Below are 8,214 nucleotides of genomic sequence, written 5' to 3' on the forward strand. Positions count from 1 at the left end.
TTGACCCCAGCACCTTTGAACTTTATCCCCATAGCACTGCCACCCCCACTGAAGCAACAGGCACCTAGGAGCACTGAAGACTGACTGTGATGCGGTTGCCAATGGTCTCCCCAAAGTATGTGTGTGAGGGGGGCAATGTGTCTTCCTAATCTGAATGGGGACAAAGCCAGGCCTTAGAGCGCTGACAGAGTTAGAAGGAAATAATGTGAAATTCAGAAATGTTAGTTTAAAACAATAATATCTCTGAAGTCCCATGGGGTCTTTGGGAGCCAATAAAGGATCTTCCATGAGACTTTATTAGCCATAAGGCCCCAGGGGACCTGGGTTGTCATTTGTTACCTCAACAACAATTAACCTTCCTAACTGGTTTTATGCTCTTCATGTGGGATGTAAAATTCACATCTGTACTTCTTGCCTCAGGCTCCCCCCCAGGCTACCTTTGACTGATACTCCAAGTAATTCAGAGGTGAGGCTACCTTTACTCTTCCCACTCACGCCCCTTTCTGCTCTCCTCCATAACCACAGAGCACGCCATGACTCCCTCACTCTGTCCACTTGTCAAGCCATCAGTAATCTTGTTCCCCTCTTTCCCTTGGTCTACACTAGTTCCTGTGGTTTTTGACTTCTCTCTTCTGTTGCTTCTTCACAAGATGTACTCCACACAAATGGGTAGGGTGTTGGGTACAAGTATGAGAGTTCCCATTGTGCTCCTGCTGGGACAGGGACTTCCCTGTGAAGCGGGGTGGTCACCTGATGGTCTGTAGTAGGGTCAAAGTGCTGTAGATACTCTTCTTGATGTGCTCATGTAACCTTATATGAATGGCATGGACAAGCCCTTGTCCCCTACCATGAGGGAGGGACGTGAGGCCTGTGACCTGAATCCTTTTATGCCCAGGACAGTGCCTACATTAATCATACCAGGTCCTCCCAGTGGCACCACTGACAACAAATTGTGAGTAAGACTCTGGATCCCTGTTCAGAGTAAGGTGATCTCGGAGCAGGTTGAAGCCCTCAAGCTCATCTTTTGATTTAAGCTATTGTGGGTCTGAAGTAGAGTGGATGAAAATAGACTCCCTGAAATCCTTCTAAATGAACCATAACAGTAAATGAAAATAGACAGGGAATGTCTCACAAAGGGAATGCTGTACCCCATCCCCTTCCTGAACCTGGGAGGGAAAACCAAGTGTGACTGTCCTGACTTAGATTTCAGCAGGGAAGAGGGGTCATGATCCACACAGATCCTGAGGAGGAGCCCACTGTTTCTGTCTATGTGGTGGCAATGGTTTCTATGGCTGTCCTCTTCTTTATACCTCCTGGTGTCATGGGAACACTGGTGAGAACCCCTGTGCTGCACATCTGTGGGTTGGCTGTTTGCCTGAGACCCAGGCAAGGTAAAGAGCTTACGTTGTCACATCTCCACCTTCCCCTGTATTCTTTCTGGTTTTCATGAGGCTAATGTTTTCTGATTCCTAATTTACCAAGCCATTCTAGTTACACTTCAAACACTATCCACTTCTTTTCTACGAATGCAGACAAACATCCTATATCATCACCTCATCTGATTAAGATTCTCTCAGGATGTAAAATTATTTCCATTTTGTCTTTCAATTTCATAAAAAATAGGTTTAAAATTTAGATATAAGCGAAGGCTTCTGCCACAGTTTTGGGGCATAAGCAGAGAAGTGTGATTGGGTTCTGTTTCCCTCCAAATGGGACTGAATTTAGAACTTTCCCCTCTCCCCACTCTGATCCTCCTGGTGTGCGGTGCCCAGCTGTCAGCTCAGGGGCTACCTGTCCTCAGGACTTGGCTTGTCATTTGAATATGTTTTTATTGTGAAGTGTTTCAAATGTGTGTAAAAGTTTTCATAACAAAATAAATAGTCATGAATCCATCATATAGCTTTATTAAGTTTAGTATTTTTTTTAGAGAGTCTCACTATATAGTACAGATTGTCCGAGAATTCTTGAAATTTCTGCCTTGGTTTCCAGAGTGCTTGGATTATAGATGTGCACTACTATACCTGGCCTAGTTTAGTGATTTTACCACTTTTGTTTCTGATGGTTTTAAAGTAAAAATGATTACAAATACAATCAAAATCTATTGTTCCATTGCCTTTCATGTCCTGATTTTGAGTTTTTTTAAAAACTTCCAGGCATGTTTTATACTATTAATATTTATCTATTTATAAAATGTTTTGAATACTTTAAAAACAGTTAACACATAGTATTATACTTCATGTCTTTACCATTTATTCTATCATCCAAAACAATATTTCTAAGATTATCCATTTTTATACATGTATCCATAGTTCATTAATATTTACTGTGTTTTATAGTTCATTCATAGTTTGTCAATCTTTATTTTTGATGGAAGTTTGATTGTGTTAAAATGTCCTCTATTACAAACAGGCTGAGTCTATCTCTACATTTCTTGGTGTATGCCCAGGAATTCATTTGGGAGGAGGAGTAGGCTGGTGGCTAAGTGACATTCTCCAGTGATGGTCTCCCCAGAGGCACACTGAAATTGATCAGCTGTTCACACACTAACCAACTTCAAGAGCTAAAAAAATAAAGGAAAAGACCACAGTTCTTGTATTTAGTATAACAAAACAAGAGGACCTACTGAGGAAGGCAGGGGGAAAGACTGGTTCATGCTATCTCCCTGGGCAGCCCACTTTGGTCATGGAGAGAGAATTAAGTCTGAGCCCTTGACTTGAAAGTCATTAGCAGGCATGCCACCATGACACCCAGTGTGGGCAAAGTCCCATGAACCCTATGGCTGTTTGACACCCACAGACTGAACGGCTGGAGCTGCAGGCCAGGCAGCTGACTGCCTCCACCATGGCAGCAGAGCGGGGAGCAGACTCCACACGCTTGGGAGCCGGGCATGGAAGACAGCACAGGGCTTTGTCTTGGAGAAATTGTTATGGGTTCACCGAGGCCCACCTCTTAATAATGTCATCATCTTATGAACCTATCAAGCGATTGATTCATCAACTGGGTCAGAACCCTCAGGATCCAATCACTCCCCAAAAGTCCATTAGCTGGAAGATAAGCCTTTGTTTAACATATGATTCTTCCATATGTGGAGATATTCCATATTCAAACCATAGTACCATACAACTAAGAAACAGTAAATAAATGAAAATCAGGCACTATAGGGAGACTTTACAGTTGCCATCACAGAAATAAAATCACTAGACATTGTTATGAACACCATGTACCAGCAAGCTTGCTAACAAAGAAGAAATGGACAAATTCTTAGACACACAGCCTTACCAAGACTAACTCATGAAGAAACAGAAAACCTGAACAGACCAGCATCAGGGAATGAGATTGAATCAGTAATACAACAGCTCCCACCAAATGAAACCCAGAATGAGATGGCTTCACTGCTGAATTCTACCAAGTATTCAAAGGGGAACATAATTCCAATTCTTCTTAAATAATTTAAAAAAAAAAAGTAGAGAAAGGAATTCTTTTAAGCACATTCCTTAAGAAAAATTACCCTGATACCAAAATGATATAAACATACAACCAAAAAAGAAAACTACAAGCCAGTGTCTTTGAAATTAGTACAGAAGGAGTATACCTCTATGTCATAAAAGTTATTTACAATGAGCCAACAGCTAATGGAAGTGGAGAAAAGCTGAAACCTTTCTAAGACCTAGAAGAAAACAAGGACGCCCACTTTATTCACCATAGTTCTGTAAGTCCTAGCCAGAGCATTCAGGAAAGAGAAAGAAGTTAGAGGCATCAAAAAGTAAAGTCAAGTGTTCACTGTTTATAGATGACATGATCTTATATATTAAAAAACCCAAAATTTCACCAAAAGCTAGCATGAATAATGAAAGACTTCAGCAGTTGCAGAATACATCAGCATACAAAAGTAAGTATTGTAGCTACATACCAATAGCACATTATTTAAAACTGAAATTGGGAAAAGCATTTCCATTTGCAACAGCCACAAAAAATAAAATGTCAAGGAACAAATTAGTCAAAGAGTGAAAAGATTTCTACAGTTGACATTATTAAACATTGATGAAAAACAATGGAAGAGTACACAAAAAAGTGGAAAGATGTCCCATGTTCAGGAATTGGAAGAATCAATATCATTAAAATGTGCATACTACTCAAAGTGATATGCAGATTTGATGTAATCACTATTAAAATGCCAATGGTGTTCATCAAAGAACTAGAAACGCAATCCTAAAATTTATATTCAACAACAAACCCTCCCAAATAGCCAAAGCAGTCTTTAGAAAAAAGAACAAAGCAGGAAGCATTATACTGCCTGACCTCCAAATGTACTGTCATAATCGAAGTAGCAAGGTACTGGTATAAAGACAGACACACAGCCCAGTGAAACAGGTGAGAGATTTGCCACCAACTGATTTTCAACAGTGATGTGAAAAGTTGGGTGCTGGAGGCTCATACCTGTTAAAATTGGGAGGCTGAGATTGGGAGGATCACAGTTCAAGGCTAGCCTGGGGAGATAGTTCACAAGACCCCATCTCCAAAGAACCAGAGCAAAATGGATTAGAGATGTGGCTCAAGCAGTAGAATGCCTGTTTTGTGAGTGTGAAGCCCTGATTTCAAACCCCAGTCCCAACAACCCTCCCCACCCAAACAACAACAACAAAAAAAACCCCAAATGTGCTAAAAAAACCCCATGCATTGGAGAAATGACTTTTTTTCAATAAATTGTGCTGGGAAAATTCAATGTCCACATGCAGAAGAATCAAAGTAAACCCCTCTCATTCACTAGTTACAAAAGTCATTAATGCACTAAAGTCTTAAAGGAAGATCAGAACCCACAAAACTACTAGAAGAAAACATGAGGAATGCTTCAGGATACTGCAGTGGACAAGGACTTTTTGGACAAGACCACAGAACAGAAAAGTAAAAAACAGACAAATGGGATTGTGTAAAACTATAAAACTTCTTCATAGTAAAGGAAACAATCAACAGAGTACAGAGAAAATCTACAGAATCAGAGAAAATATTTGTAAGCTATCCATAAGCCAACAACAAGAACACATAAAGAACTCCAACACCTCAACAGCAAAAACCAGATAGCCTGATTAAAATAGGAGCAGTAGATTGAAAAAGACATTTCTCTAAAAAATGTCCAAAAAAGGAGAAAAAAACCCCCAAATTTCCAACATGTACATGAAAAATTGCCAACATCGCTAATCATCAGAGAAAAGAAAGTCAAGCCACATTGAGATATCATCTCATCCTAGAAAGAATTGCTTTTGTAAAAAAGACTACAGGTAACATGTGATGATGAGGATGTGGGGAAAATGGAACCCTTGCATGATGTCAGTTGGAATGCAAAGTGGTTCAGCCATTATGGAAAACAGAACAGGGTGGGGGGATTCTCAAATATTTAAGATATTGCTACCATATGATCCAGTAATCCCAAAGGAAATTAAATCAGGATGTCAAAGAGACATCCACATTCCTGTGTTCATTGCAGCAACATTCTAAATAACCAAGTAATGAAACAATCTTTGAGTCCATCAACTGATGAACAGATAAAGAAAACAGGAAACTATTCTGTCATAAAAAAGAATTATGTCCTATAATTTGTGACAAAATGGATGGAAGTGGAGATCACTTATTAAGTGAAATAGGCCAGGCACAGAGAAACAAGCACTTTCCCCTCATGTGTGGAATCTAAAAAAACCAATATCATGGAAGTTGAGAGTAGAATCAATACTCAATTAAAAGACAGAGTGACTGAATAGATTACAAAGACAAAAAAACCAAAACCAGACCCCCCCCCAACCACAACACCATGCTGCCTACTGGAAACTCACATCACTAGTGAAGACCCACAGACTGAAAGGATGGAAAAATGATATGCTAAGCAAATGGAATCCTAAAGCGAGAGGAGTGGCTATATATCTGACAAATAGACTTTAAACAAATACTATATGAAGAAACAAAGAGGGTCATACTAAGTAACAAGGAATCAATTTGACAAGAAGAAACAATGATTATGAATCTATATGTGCCAAACACCATCCAATTAATTAAACACTATTGAACCTAAATGTAAAGGGAGGCTTCAATATAACAATAATGGAGATTTAAACACTCTACTTACATCAATGGACAGTTTATACAACAGAAAAATTAACAAAGAAACCTCAGAGTTAAGCTATACTGTAGATCAAATGGACTTAACAGACATTTATAGGACATGTGAGTGTGTGCAGAACACACATGCTTTTTTTTCTTTATCATTGTGCTGTGTGTGGGTATACTGTACCATTTACAAAGCTTTTACAAGATATCAACTATGTCATACATGAATTCACCCTCTTCACCCCCTCTCCTTCATCTTCCCTCTTCCCCAATTCATGGAACAGTTTCAATGGGAATCATTTCTGCATTTTACATAATGCAGAATATATATTTCTATCATCAACATATCATCTATTCTCTAGAACAGACCAGAAGTTAGGCCATAGGTGGTAAATTTTAACAAATTCAAAAAAAAATTGAAATTATATCCTGTACCTTTTATTACAATGAAATGAAAGCACAAATCAACCACAAAAGAAATGTCAGAAATTATACGAATATATGGCACTGAATAACACAGTTTTGAATAATCAGGGCATCCTCAAAGGAACCAATGGGAAAACAGAAAAAAATCTTAAACCAAATGAAAATGGAAGTACAACAAATCAAAGAAACAGCAAGACTGCAGGAAAATGGATGGAACTGGAGATCTTCATGTTAAGTGAAATAAGGCAAATCGAGAAGGACAAAAATCCTTTATATGTAGAATCTAGACCTAAATTAAAGTGAATGACATGAGTGTAAAATGGGGACTGTCTGATGGGGGAATCTTGTGGGAGGAGAAAGACCAAAAGAAGAGGGATGGGGAAGGTGAATATGTTCCAATTACATTACTTGCCTGTTTGAAAATCGAATAATGAAACCCATTACAATTGCTTTAAAAAGGAGGGAGGGAAGAGTATAAGAAGAGTAATAGGTGAATTTGATCAAAGTACATTATATGTGTGTATGGAACTATTACAATAAAACCCTCTGTACAATTAATGTCTGCTAATAAAAAACTAAAAAATGAGCAGTAGTAAGAGGAAGTATATATAAAATCAGGACTAAGATGGAGTTTGTATCAACAAAATACCAAGAGTTGAAATAAACAATCATGATGCATCTCAAGGATTTAGTAGAGAAATAACAAATGAAATATAAATTAGTAGAAGGAAAGAAATAACAAAAATCAGAGAAGATATAAATGAATTAGAAATTTAAAAGCTATAAAAGATCAATGAAACAAAGAGTTGCTTTTTTTTTTTTGAAAAAAATTGACAAATCTTTAGCTAGTCCAAACAAGAAAAAAATGTGGAAGACCCAAATTTTAAAAACCAGAGATGAAAAAGGAGACATCTCAAGCATTGTAAAGGATCCTTAGGGATTACAAACATGAACAAATAAAAAAACCCCAAAAAACTGTGTGCTAATCTTTTGTAAAACACAGAAGACATAAACAAATTTCTGGACATAAGTGTCCTACTGAAATTGAACCACAATGACATAAAAATCTGACTAGACCAGTAAGTAATAAGATTGAATCCGTATTAAAAAGGCTCTCACCAAAGAAAAGCCCAGGAATTCACTGCTAAATGTAACCAAACTTTTAAAGAACTCATAATTCCAATGCTTCTCAAACTATTACAAAGGATTGAAAGTGAGGGAGTCCTTCTAAACTCATCCTGTGAGTTCACCTCCACTACCAAACCAGACACAAGAAAAAACCCAGACCAGACAAGGACATAAAGAAAAAAGAAAACTATAAACCAATATCCCTGATAAACATAGATAAAATAATTCTAAATAAAGCACTGGGAAATCAAAATCAGTACTACATGAAAAAGATGGTGAAATTGATTCCTTCCAGGGATATAAAGATGGTTCAATACACTTAAAACAAGAAAAAGTGGTATGATCTTTTCAACAGAGGCAGGAAAATAATTTGATAAAATTCAACATCCCTCCACGATAAAAGCCCTGAATGAATTGGGTATAGCAGGATCAGAGGCCATATAGGACAAGCTCACAACCCAAATCAAACTGAATGGGGAAATTGAAAGCATATATTCTAGATGAAGAGCAATGCAAGGGGATGTTTAGTCTCACTCTTCTTATTCAATATAGTTCTAGAAATTT

The sequence above is a fragment of the Castor canadensis genome, chromosome 16 (assembly GCF_047511655.1).
Source record: "Castor canadensis chromosome 16, mCasCan1.hap1v2, whole genome shotgun sequence".
Taxonomy (NCBI): Eukaryota; Metazoa; Chordata; class Mammalia; order Rodentia; family Castoridae; genus Castor; species Castor canadensis.